The following is a 14,181-nucleotide window of genomic DNA, read 5'->3' on the forward strand; positions in this document are numbered from 1 at the left end:
TCGACCAGCCACACGCTCTCCACAACACCGAGGCTTAACCTCACCCAACTTCCCCGACATCCTCGTATCATTCGGCCATGCTAATACAGTGGTGTGAAAAAGCATTGGCCCCCTTCCTGATTTCATATTTTTTTGCATGTTTGTCACACTTTAATGTTTCAGATCATCAAACAAATTTAAATATTACACAAAGGTAATGCAAGTAAATGGTCAAACATGGTGGTGGTAGTGTGATGAGCTTTGCAGCTTCAGGACCTGGACAACTTGCCATAATTGACAGAACCATGAATTCTGCACTCTTATCAAAAAATCCTGAAGGAGAATGTCCGGCCATCAGTTTGTGACCTCAAGCTGAAGCGCACTTGGGTTATGTAGCAGGACAATGATCCCAAACACACCAGCAAGTCCACCTCTGAATGGCTCAAGAAAAACTAAATTAAGGTTTTGGAGTGGCCAAATCAAAGTCCGGACTTAAATCTGATTGAGATGCTTAAACAGTCCATTCATGCTCAAACCCTCCAATGTGGCTGAATTAAAACAATTCTGCAAAGAAGAGTGGGCCAAAATTCCTCCACAGTGATGTGAAAGACTCATTGCCAGTTATCGCAAACACTTGATTGCAGTTGTTGCTGCAAAGCATGGCACAACCAGTTATTAGATTTAGGGGGCAATTACTTTTTCACATAGGGCCAGGCAGGTTTGGACAGCTTTTTTCCCTTAATAAAATAAATAATAATTTAAAAACTGCATTTTGTATTTTGCATTCTTTGTGTAATATTAAAATTAGTTTGATGAACTGAATCTTTTAAGTGTGACAAATATGCAAAAAATTTAAAAAACAGGAAGGGGGCCAACACTTTTTCACACAACTGTATATCCTCCGATCGGAAAGTGGACTGTATTTAAGGCGGAAGCAAACGCTGATTTTTATTTTTTTTTCTCAACGAACCATTCTCAAGGAGGGTAAACAAAGCTGATCTGTACGAACTATTCTTCATCCTGCAAATCAGCCAAGGCGGCCAATAGATCGAGCAAAGCCTCGAACTCGCCAACTCGACACTATCATTGTCACGCACAAGATCCGGCTCTCCTCGAGCTTTGGGTCGCAGCGGCAGGTCTTAAACGAGCCTGGGCCACGCCCCAGTTCTCACCGCAGCAAAACCTCATTCTCTTCCCGCTTCGCCTCAACTTTTCACCGAGGCTCTTTCAGTCGCAGCGCCACATGTAGCCGGGCCTCCAGCTCACGTAGCAGTCGCTAGCGCGAGACTGCCTCCGCTAGCACCGCAGGCCTTGTTGCAATAATATTAAGTAAAGTCGCTAAAGGTAGGTCGTTTGTTGTTAAACGACGTGATGACATTATGGATGTTGATGTCATTTTTTGTAACCAAGATGCAAAACTGCGTAGAACACAATGAAATTACTAAAATTTTCACTAGCTTTTTACCTGTATTTTAAATTACACATTTTACTCGGATAGACAGATAAGATGAAAAAGATTTGATTTTCATGAAAATAAGTTAAACCGTGTACAATTATAGGTGCAAACCAGCAAATAAGGTGTATCATACAGAAATTATTATTATTATTATTATTATTATTATTATTATTATTCTAGCAACCTAATTCGCATGTGTTGTGCATACTGCTAGGCACCTCTCTCCAAGGCCCTACCAGCTGATGTGCTGCTTGGCTGGCTAGCTGTTTCAATACTTACTACTAATTGTGTGGTTAAGAGGAAAAGCATGTATTTTCGTAATTTTATGATGTTGTCAAAATCGTCATATTTCTCCTGCTACTTCTAACCTCCCTTCCTTTTCAGTGGTCTCCAGCTACCGTAGCACACTAGCGTGAGGCTGCCTCTGCAAGCTGTGCAGCATTTTCCCCCCGAATATTACAAGCCCCTGTGGCCTACAGCTACAGCAGGGTGCCTCAAATCTTACCCTGGAGGTCCAATGCGCTGCAGAGTTTAGCTCCAACCCTGATCAAACTCCGCTACCTGTGATTTTCTAATGATCCTAAAGACATTGATTAGCATGCTCAGGTGTGTTTGATTAGGGTTAGAGCTAAACTCTGCAGGATAGTGGATCTCGTGGGCCAGATTTGAGGATCCCTGAGCTACAGCATCTGAAACAAACGCAAAGCTGCTTACGCTTGCAACACATGCCCTCACATCTCAGTCTTTCCTCCTGTTACTTCTAATCCTTTTCCTTTTCAGTGGCCTCCAGCTTTTATAACACATACTAGCATGAGGCTGCCTCTGCAAGCCGTGCAGGCTGCACAGGCTCTCCAGCATTTTCCCCCCGAATATCACAAGCCCCGTGGCCTTCAGCTACAGCAACTGAAAAAAGCACAAAGCTGCTTACGCTGGCAACATATGCCCTCACATCTCAGTCTTTCCTCCTGTTACTTGTAATCCTTTTTCCTTTTCAGCGGCCTTCAGCTCCTATAGCACACACTAGCGTGAGGCTGCCTCTGCTAGCGGTGCAGGCTGTACAGGCTCTTCAGGATGTCACAAACCCCACTCCCTTCCCGTGGCCTACAGCAGCTGAAGGAAGCATGAGGCTGCCTCCGCTTGCAACTCAGGCCCACACATCTCGGGCTTTTCCTCCCATTTCTAATGACCACTTTTTTCTTTTTAGTGGCCTCCAGCTCCCATAGCAGACACTAACCCGGAAGCCGATTTAAACGTCAGGCTGCCTCGGCTGACAATTGCAGCCCATGCACCTCTTCCTCATAGCTCCCTACTTCATTCAAAATTGCGTTGTCTTCCAGATCAAGTTCCGGCTCCCCTCGAGCTTCAAGACGCAGCAGGCCAATCACTGCGCAACTCGTATCCTTCCCCCTCCTTTCTACCTCTGGCGGCAGATGTTAGCGTGAGGCTGCCTCCGCTAGCCATTCAAGCTCAGCCACCTTACTCTTACCCTTCCGCTACTCCTTTTTCCTATCAATGGCCAGCAGCCCCTGCTGCAGACGTCCAAGCAGGGCAGCATCAGCCAGCAACGCAAGCTTACTGACCTCCTCCCTCATTTCCTTCTACCTCTTCCTACATGCTTCCCTAAGCACCAGAGGCTAATCCGTGCATGAGGCTGCCTCCGCAAAAGGTTACGGCCCTCCTTATTTTTCCTTCTAACCCTTCTCTCCAATCTAAACCTCAGTACACTTCATTCACAGCACTTACCCCACCGAATGTTGCAGCTCAGGAACCACCCCCGTGCCTAATACCACCAAGTCTCAGATTCTCGCAGAAATTCAGAGAGCTGGCTCTGGAGGTGGACCCATCGCCAACCCCAGTACCTCTACGGTGCCCCCTCTCCTGAAATAAACAATTCTCGAACATCTCTTTTGATCAAAGGAATTCAGTGCTCTCAATCTCCAAGCCTGGACGCTAGACAGCCGATAACTTTCGACACCATTTCTAAATGTATCCACATTCTCCGCACAGGGTACCACTCACTCCATACTGCTCGTAGACTCGACGCTATGTTCATACTGTTTTTTTTGTGGTTTTCTGAGATGCTTGGGATTCACAATAACTTCTCTTCAACCACAAACTCCATCCAACTGTCTCCAACCTTTCCGTGCTTGACAGCGAAACTCCTATTTCATCAAAGTAAATCAGTTCTGGAAAAAGAGGTCACCACGTTGGAATTTTTTAACCTCCCGTCACCAATCCAACCGTAACAGGCCCTTTTTCTTGCCTACAATTCAGAAGCTCTGGCAACATCCCCTCTTGACCCTCTTTTGTCGATGACTGTAACCACCCCGTCACACGTTTTTGGTTTCAAAAACATCCATCCAAACGATGTTCAATAAACATCGTCCAACCAGTCATACCCGTAGAAAGATTTTCCAGCCACTCCTTCCGAATCAGGGCAGTAACTACAGCAGCTCAAAAAGGTCTCTCATAGCAGCAGATCCAAGCTCTCGGACGATGGTCATCGGATGCCTTCAAGAGCTATATCACGACCAATAATTTTCACACAAAGAAAGCCCATCTAATTCTGATCAGTTAAAAGAAATTTGAGGCTGCTGCTGCAATGCCCTGCTTAATTTGATACTGTCACAACAGTGCCAGCTCCATTTGATACTTCCGCCGCAGTGCCCTGCTCATTTGATACTGCTGCTGCAGTGCCCTGCTCATTTGATACTGCCGCTGCAGTGCCCGGCTTAATTTGATACTGCCGCCGCAGTGCCCTGCTCATTTAATACTGCCGCCGCAGTGCCCGGCTCATTTGAGACTGATGCCGCAGTGCCCGGCTTAATTTGATACCGCCGCCGCAGTGCCTCCATTCGTCGTTTCGAGACTAATGGCTTATTCAGTATTGGACCGGGCTCTCCCTTCCGGTGCAGCAGAGCCGCGGCTCCCTTCGGTCGCAGCAGGAGCCCTCCATCTGTTTTCGAGATTCAAGGCTTATTCAGCATCGGACAGGGCTCCCCCTTCCTTCGGTCGCAGTGAGAGCCCACCATCCATCGTTTCGAGCCCACCATCCATCGTTTCGAGCCCCATTTGCTTTTTCCGCATCGGACAGGGCTCTCCCTTCCGGTGCAGCAGAGCCGCGGCTCCCTTCGGTCGCAGCAGGAGCCCTCCATCTGTTTTCGAGATTCAAGGCTTATTCAGCATCGGACAGGGCTCCCCCTTCCTTCGGTCGCAGTGAGAGCCCACCATCCATCGTTTCGAGCCCACCATCCATCGTTTCGAGCCCCATTTGCTTTTTCCGCATCGGACAGGGCTCTCCCTTCCGGTGCAGCAGAGCTGCAGCTCCCTTCGGTCGTAGTGTGAGCCCTCCATCCGACGCTTTAAACCACGCCACGTATTCAGCTGCAAGAGGGACTCTCCCTTCCAGTGCAGCAGAGCCGCAGCTCCTTTGAATGTAAATTATGTGGAAAAATAATGCGTTTTTCGAACCAACAAGCATGAGAGCATGTTCTAGTACACCCCCAAAACAAAATCAAGACTTTGTAAAAGAGCATAATAGCACCCCTTTAATATTTTTCATGAAGCTACTATTCTGACAACCCAAAAATTCAAACGATTCAATTAGTAATGATGATGAACTTAAGAGATTATAGACCCTTTCCCACAACATATAATAAAGCAATGTAAATCTATCATTACCATTCATTCACTGTTTTCCTAAAAGTGGGCAAGCAGTGTGTCAAGTAATGATCAAAAACAGCAAAATGCTCAGCAAACAAGAAGAAAAACACTGGAAAAAACACAAAAGATAAATATGTGAGCTGTACAGTAAATGTTAAAGGGGTCATATGATGCTATTTCAATTTTTCCTTTCTCTTTGGAGTGTTACAAGCTCTTGGTGCATAAAGAAGATCTGTGAAGTCTCAAATCCAAAGAGATATTCTTTATAAACGTTAAGAGTCAACCACGCCTACCTAAAATGGCTTGTTCTAACATGCCCTCACATGTCTACGTCACAATGTGGGAAGATTTGCATAACGCCGCCCAAATGTTCACGCAAAGAAAGAAGGTGTAACTTTTATTCTCGCTGTAGTATTGTTGTTGCTGCCACTGCCAAGTCGTGAAGGCTCTGTGTGTTTCGTTGTGAAAGCGAAACAACTTTGTCTGGCCTTCCAAAAGAGGACGATATCTGCTTCGTCATGCCTAGAGCTGATCCGTGCTGGTCTCTGAGGAAATACATCAACTTCGCACTGTTGTTCGCCGGATCGGTTTTCACCATGGACAAAGCGGAGTCCAGCCCCGGGGTCGTCACGTGGTTGCCACAAGCCCGCCGGCTGCTCCTTCGTCGAATCCGCCGGCCTCCGCTCACTCTAGCCCGCAGGCCTCAGCTCACTCAAGGTCGCCGTGTGTGACGCTGTGTTTCGTTTTGGAAGCGAAACTACTTTGTTTGGCCTTCCAAAAGAGGACATGACTAGAAATCAGTGGTTAAGTTATATTTACAACACTGTTCCAGAACAGTTCAACCCAAATATTCAGATGTGTGCAGCACATTTTATGGAGGACCGTTTCCTGATCCTGGTAGAGTAGACTACAATGCCGGCTGTTCTGACTCACAGACTGTAAGTACGTTTTTTTTTATGTATAAAGAATTCGCCACTGCGAGTTTTGAGCAGTGTAGAGTAGCGCTTGTTGTTTGGCACATCTCTGATCACAAATGCAGACATAGTTTTATGTTTACGATGGGTTTTAATATTTTTGTTTCGTCGCTCCGGCCTGACAGGGCGTCACATTTCCGTCACACGCTTGAGGTATTCGGCCAATCACAACACACTGGATAGCTGGCCAATCAGAGCACACCTCGCTTTTCAGACCAATGAGCTTTGTTTTTTTTTTTTATTTAATAATTGTGAAACATTTACGGTCCTTGTATTATTTTATTCTATTATTCTGTACTTTTTTTTCCACAATAACGTGCATTTGGGAATGTGAACAAAACTTGTGCTGTTGAACTGATTTGTAGAAATTTTAAATCATATATCAACAACACAGGATAATGCATCAATATATTTCTAAATTTGCAAATTGATGTTTGAGGTTTCAAAATAAAACTTTAAACCGTTGGCTGTAGCATTTCTATCATAACGATGTGGCCAAACTTTACAGATTAAGTGCAATTAAACATTAAATAAAAGTTTGCTCTTGATGTAAAGTGTAACAACAATCGTCAGGCCACTGGCGCTCTCTGCTGGCATTTCTTATAATACATAATATACATAACTTAATTGTTCATACATTCCTAAATGTATTTTAATAGTGTTGTTCAATAAAACGATATGATCACTCACTTGTGATTCTTTATTTAAACCAATTATTATTGCCTCATTGTTACATGTATTTAAGTCATACTAAAGGCTATTGTTCACTTAGATCAATCTTTATTACCAAAAAATATATAAATAAAAAATCTTCAGAATACGATTAACAAAATAATCGTTACTGACAGTTAACTAGTTAAAGGGGTCATATGATGCTGCTAAAAAGAACATTTATTTGGTGTAATGAAATGTTTATGTGGTTTAAAGTTAAAAAAACATTATTTTCCACATACTGTACATTATTGTTTCTCCTCTATGCCCCGCCTTTTTGAAACGCGTAGATTTTTACAAAGTTCATCGTTCTGAAAAAGCGAGGTGTGCTGTGATTGGCCAGCTATCCAGTGCGTTGTGATTGGCCGAATACCTCAAGCGTGAGACGGAAATGTTACGCCCCTCACATACTGTTGATGCCGTGTCCCGGCCGGAGCGATGAGACAAAAACATTAAAACCCATTACAAACGAGGCATTTGTTGCATCCAGTGGGGACATAATTGCCGATTATAATGACTTATACTGTCTTTTTACGCATTGCGTTGCGTTGCATCTTGCCGTGTAAACCTAAAACTCTGTCTGCATTTGTGATCAGAGAAATGACAAACAATAAGTGTTACTCTAACACTGCCCAAAACTTGCATTTGTAACATCAGTGGCAAATCCTTTAAATGAAAACGTACTTACGTGAGTCAGAACTACCGGCATTTTAGTCTGTTACTCTCCCAGGATCAGTAAACAGTCCTCCATAAAATGTGCTGCACACATCTGGATATTTGGGTTAAACCGTTCTGGAACAGTGTTGTAAATACAACTTAACCACTGATTTGTAGTCGTGTCCTCTTTTGGAAGACCAAACAAAGTAGTTTCGCTTTCACAACGAAAAACGCAGCGGCCTAGCGTGAGGGGAAGCCCCGGCTTAGCGTGCGCTGAGGCCGGGCTAGAGTGAGCTGAGGCTGGGCTAGCGTGAGGGGAAGCCCCGGCTTAGCGTGCGCTGAGGCCGGGCTAGAGTGAGCTGAGGCTGGGCTAGCGTGAGGGGAAGCCCCGGCTTAGCGTGCGCTGAGGCCGTGCTAGAGTGAGCTGAGGTGACGTGGTTGAGAACAGCACGCCCGGCGGATCCGACGAATGAGCAGCAACCACATGTGACGACCCGGGCTGAACTGCACTTCGTCCACAGTGAAAGTTGATGTATTCCCTCAGCGACCAGCACGGATCAGCTCCAGGCATGACGAAGCGGATATCGTCCTCTTTTGGAAGACCAAACAAAGTAGTTTCGCTTTCACAACGAAGCACACAGCGCACATATGTTAGAACAAACCATTTTAGGTAGGTGTGGCTGACTCTGAACTTTTATAAAGAATATCTCTTTGGATTTGAGACTTTAGTCTTTGCAACTTTACAGATCTTCTTTATGCACCAAGAGCTTGAAACACTCCAAAGAGAAAGGAAAAATTTAAATCGCATCATATGACCCCTTTAAAACATTTGAAAATGAACCTGCATTGTTTTGCATTTGATTAAAATATTATTTTCCTATCATATATTTTGTCGTTTATTTCTTGAAAATAATATAGGCTATTCAAATACTTTCTTGTCACCTTCTCCTGAAAACAATATCGCATATTGTCTGATGTTGTGAGCTAGTGTATTCGCTCATTGTATGGTGAGCTGTGTTAATTAAAATTCTTACCAATAATTATATACTAGGACATCTAAAGTGAAATCTCAGAATGACACATTCCAGAATATTATGTTTATAGATTATAATTAGGCCTAATGAATGTATGAGTTCATCTTTAAAGTTGTTGTTAATAATTGTGAAAATGACATGGTGTATAATTTGCGCATAGTTCTTAATCTCCAGGAGAAAGTGAGTGAATTCTTTTTAAATATTTTTTATGATGTTTGTAAACAGCACAGAGATGACATTAATGACAAAGGCTACAGCTTTGTATACAATACACAATTTGTATCAAGGATATATTCAATGTCATCAGAACACAGGACAGTAAAAGAAAGAAGTTAACAATGATTGATAAGAAAAATAACAAAGGAAAGATAAGAGAAGCTAAAAAAAACATGAGGGTAAGATTATTTTATTGTGGTGCGACTTACTTCTCAACGACGTTAATGTCACGTGTCTGTGGTGCGACGTACTTCTCAATGACGTTAATACCTGTGTCTCATTTGGAAGGCTGCGTCCTCCGGAGGTCGCATTCGAAGGCTGCATACGTCATCGAGGCTGTCTCATTTCAGAAAAGCAAGTAGGACACTCCGAATGCAACCTTCGAATGCGACCTTCTTTGGCAGGAATTCGGAGGATGCATGAGGAGTATCCTTCGCTGCTACAGATAACCCACAATTCTTTGCGTCGCCTTGAACAACCGTTGTTAATTTGAAAAATGTCGGCGCCGGCAGATGTAACGTACACACAAGCGCAGATGTGGTGTTTACAACTTACCTTAATTCGCCTCTGTAAAAACGGATAAACTTTGTTTTTAATATCCTCCTTTTTTTCTATAATAGATGCCTGCTGTAGGCACACTGCAGCTCCTCAAACATTGAACAAAATAAAACAAGTAAAACCATTTTTTTTTTTCAAATTACTTTCCAAATTTAGAAATAATTTCCCTTCATTTAAGTAGTGTGAGAGCGCAACGATGCTCTAAATGTGTTGGCATAGCAACCTGATACTTCCGTTTTCCTTTTCAGCCTGTCCTACGAAGGCCGTCTCGTTTAATTCTAATGTTGAGGACACTTCGTATATGCATCCTACCGAGGACGCGACCTCCAGAGGATTCGACCTCCGGAGGGCGCAGCCTTCTAAATGAGACGCAGCTAATGTCACATGTCTGTGGTGCGACGTACCTCTCAACGACGTTAGTGTCACGAGTCTGTGGTGCGACGTACGTCATGCATCTGTGGTGGCGACGTACCCCTTCTCTCACGTAAAAGTACACGACTGTCTACTTTGGTAGGTTATCCATGGCATGATACACTCGCCATAGTGCAGTAATTAAGTAATTTTTTTACTCCGAGTAAATTTTAAATGAGCTACTTTTTACTTGAATTGATTTTTAGAGTGGTACTTTTACTTGTACTTAAGTAAAATTCCATTAATGGAATGGTACTTTTACTTGAGTAGAACATTTTCATACTCTTTCCAGCTCTGGCTTTAAGTAGTTCTACTGTTTAAAGTTTTCATGTTTTGAAGGCAATAGATAGATAGATAAACCAACAGATTAAAATTAATTTACACAGCTATACATTTTTGAGTTTGGAAATGTTTTGGCTGCTTAACCTTGCTAAGTTGAAATGTCTTTTTTTTTTAGCAAGTTACTAGCATGGTTAGCAAGTTACTATCATGATTGTAGCATTATTAGCATGTTACTAGCATGATTATAGCATGATTAGCACGTTACTAGCATGGTTAGCCAGTTAATAGTATGATTCTAGCATTATTGGCATGTTACTAGTGTGTTGCTAGCATGTTTCTAACATGATTAGCATGTCTATAGCGTGAGTAGCATGCTACTAGCATGGTTAGAATGTTGCTAACATGATTCTAGCATGATTAGCGTGTTATTAGCATGTTTTTGCATGCGTACCATGCTAGTAACTTGCTAATCAAGTCACTAGCATGATTCTAGCACAATTAACATGTTGTTAGCATGATTAGCATGTTACTAGCATGTTGCTCGCATGTTTCACATGTTGTTAACCTGATTAGCAAGTTACAAGCATGTTATTAGCACGATTAACAAGTTACTAGCATGTTGTTAACATGATTAGCAAGTTACTAACATGTTGCTAGCATTATTCTAGCATGATTAACATGTTACAAGCATGATGCTAGCATGTTTCTAGCATAATTAGCATGTTACTAGCATTGTGTTGGCATTTTGTTAGAATGATTACCAAGTTACTAGCAAGTTTCTAGCATGATTAGCATGTTACTAGCATATTGTTATCATGATTAGCATGTTGCTAGCCTGTTTTCTAGCATGATTAGCATGGTACTAGCATGTTGTTAGCATTATTAGCTAAACCCGTTGATTCAGTAAAAAAAACAGCCAAGACCAGCCTGACATGCTAAAAAAGCGGCCAAAACCACTTTGGCTGCTTTCCCAAGCTGGTTTTAATCAGCTTAGGCTGATTTTAGCAGTTTTTTTCAGTAGGGAGTTGTTAAACTTCGCTATAGCAATAGATCTTAAATACACCATAAGTCTTATTGTATAAAAGTTTTCACCCCCTCAATGAAAGTCTATGGGATTTTAGGTGGTTTTGATAGTCTGGTTTACGCTGTTTTCTAGCATGATTAGCATGGTACTAGCATGTTGTTAGCATTATTAGCTAAACCCGTTGATTCAGTAAAAAAAACAGCCAAGACCAGCCTGACATGCTAAAGCGGCCAAAACCACTTTGGCTGCTTTCCCAAGCTGGTTTTAATCAGCTTAGGCTGATTTTAGCAGTTTTTTTCAGTAGGGAGTTGTTAAACTTCGCTATAGCAATAGATCTTAAATACACCATAAGTCTTATTGTATAAAAGTTTTCACCCCCTCAATGAAAGTCTATGGGATTTTAGGTGGTTTTGATAGTCTGGTTTACGAAAACCATAAGACAGATCATTTAGAAAAGATATAGCACACGGAGTCAAAGTTAAAAAGTTATAGCTTTAAAGCTCTAGGAGGAGATGGTGTTTAAATTTTGGCTCAGAAGAATAATAAGTTTAAATAGTAGATCAGTAAGTTGGCTTTCTCAAGCCAACTTACTTAGTGTTTCTCACTTTTGCCTAAGTACAAACATTTTCATTGATTTATCGTGTAACTAATTTGATTTCTGTTTCTTTGTATGTTGTCCATTTCAGTTGAAACAATGGTTGTTTTTGGACAATTGAATTTCTGTATTTGGTTACACTGAATATTTTGCTGATACTCTTACTGATGAAGGGGGGTGTTAAACCAACAATTGATGATTCTATTACAATGCAATTTATTTGAATGTTTCCAAAAACAATGCAAGGACTTTTAAGATCTTTTGTTCTCACCTTGACCATATTTTTAAGTACATCGATTTAAGGGCTTTTTGCCAGAGACAAATTAAATCTGACCACATCAAACAAATGCCATGTATATTTTGCTGTTTGTTGTGCCATATGATCTTACAAAATCACAGGATCCCTGCTGCACATGTTTACATCCTGTGTTCTGCCTCATAAAGAGGAGCAAGTGGCTTCTACCATCTTCAGTGCCTGTTCTTGTGGAGGTGTGCAGAATTTGATTAACGAAGATTGTAACTGTTGCTCTGGCTCTCTTTTCTTTGCTGTCTTTTTCTTTGCTCTCTCTTTGCTGGGGCCCTCTTCTTGGGGCTCCTCTCTCTCTCTCTCTCTCTCAGATAACATTTTACATACATGCTGGGTACATTTACCTGTTTGTTTTACCATCCTTCATCTATTTTGTAACCAATTCAAGTGTAACCATAATGAAATACTGTTATTAAATAATTTCAATTATAAATTGTGCTAATTAGTCTTGATTCATCAATAACATTAAAGTGCTACCTATTGCAATACAATATAAAGTAATTTAATAGAAATGCTTTCCCACAAATTTGGCTATTCTAACTGCGCTTATTTCTGTCATTGGTATATGTTGCAGTGGGTGGTAATAGACAAGAAATGTACAGTATTATACTATCGTGCTGATAATGTTTCCTTAGTCCTTCGGCAATCCTACAGCCTGAACCACTGTAGGGAAACCACCATACAATACCAATTTTGAGTCAACTCTGACAATAGACCAGTGGGCTCAAAAGATTCAGTTTGTCCAAGGAGAAAGATGATGCAGCAGCAGTAAACAAACTCATACAAGGTTTGAGGTAAGAATAAAATTTTATTTCTATTGTAACAGTAGAAAATAAATTTACGTTCACATAAATTCAATTTAGAGACTCGGGAGTGTTTGTACTCATTGTTACTTTATACCCCTTTTACTTCTTTACAGGGTTCATGGTGGTTTCACCTTCTTGGTAAGTTAATATTTCTCTTTTCTTTTAGATTTTAGTTGGGCATTCAAGCTAATGTGAAAAATTGCTTAAAGCATTTTGTTATGAACATCTATAACTTTTTTTTTTTTTTTTTTTTTAAATGACTCGTTCTTAGGTTTTTTTTAATGAGATCTTATATTAGTCAACTCTTAAACCCTTGTAAGAATCCACCCACCGGCCCAATAAAGTGGAATCCAGCGGCCTGGTCGAATGTTTAATGCGTATTCGGTCTTTTACTTGCGCTTTTGAATTTATCAGGATTTAGTTAATTTTAGTCTAGCTCAGTGTTCAATCTGACTCCAATTTCAAGTGATCAGTTTTTAATTAGAAATATTGCCTAAATTTAATTATCACATATTGATTGTATATTAATATAGATATTTGATTATACTGGAAATCCCATACTTTCAATTATTCATTCATTAAGGACCTAATATCGCTCAGAAATTCACTCGGCCAACAGTGAACACACGGCACAAACTCTCCAGTTCTGTAACTTACGCAGAGGATACAGGGTGATTATAATACCTTTAAGTGCCTCACCCTGCTAGCAAATAACAACGTTTTTTTTTCTAGAATCCCTAATGGAGAGCCCCCTGCCCCGCTCATTGGTACTTAAGTATGATCTGCCCTGGACGCAGATTTGCGGAAATGTTAGACTACACAATAATCTACTTGAAAAAAATTTCAGAAGAGATCAGAATAAATCAAATATAACTATTTATTATTTGTCAGCTAAAATTGTACCATGCCAATTACATAATGAAACAATTAGAAGCCAATTTGAAAAAGGTAATGCAATTGTAAATCACATTGTAGCCACGTGGCAACCCTGCTCCTGTACACAGACACTGTAGCCATATGGGGAACGGCCAATTGATCCACGCAGGAGACAAACAAATTTAACATAGCCACACATGTAACAGTTATCCTAATTTAGCACAAGACACATGGTCTAAAATGCATAGTATCTACAACCTTTTACCTAAGTATTACAAAGAACACTTACAGTAAAGCAGTCATGTGAGAAAAGCATCAGTGTGGAAAAGTCTGAAAGAAATCACCAACTACAAGACACCATCCCCCAGCACTGTGGAGAATCAACAACTGGCAGACGATCTGAATGAGTTCTACTGCAGGTTTGAAAAAACACCCCACACCCGCCCTGAACACCTCTCCACACAACCATTCACACCTCCAGCAACCCCCCTCTCCCCCAGGTCTTCCAGAAGCAGAAAAGGAAAAAAGCACCAGGCCCAGATTGTGTTACACCAGTCTGTCTGAAATCGTGTGCTGACCAGCTGGCCCCCATCTTCACACAGATCTTCAACAGATCACTGGAGCTGTGCGAA

This window comes from Sinocyclocheilus grahami, unplaced genomic scaffold (assembly GCF_001515645.1).
Source record: "Sinocyclocheilus grahami isolate Dianchi unplaced genomic scaffold, SAMN03320097.WGS_v1.1 scaffold846.1, whole genome shotgun sequence".
Lineage (NCBI taxonomy): Eukaryota > Metazoa > Chordata > Actinopteri > Cypriniformes > Cyprinidae > Sinocyclocheilus > Sinocyclocheilus grahami.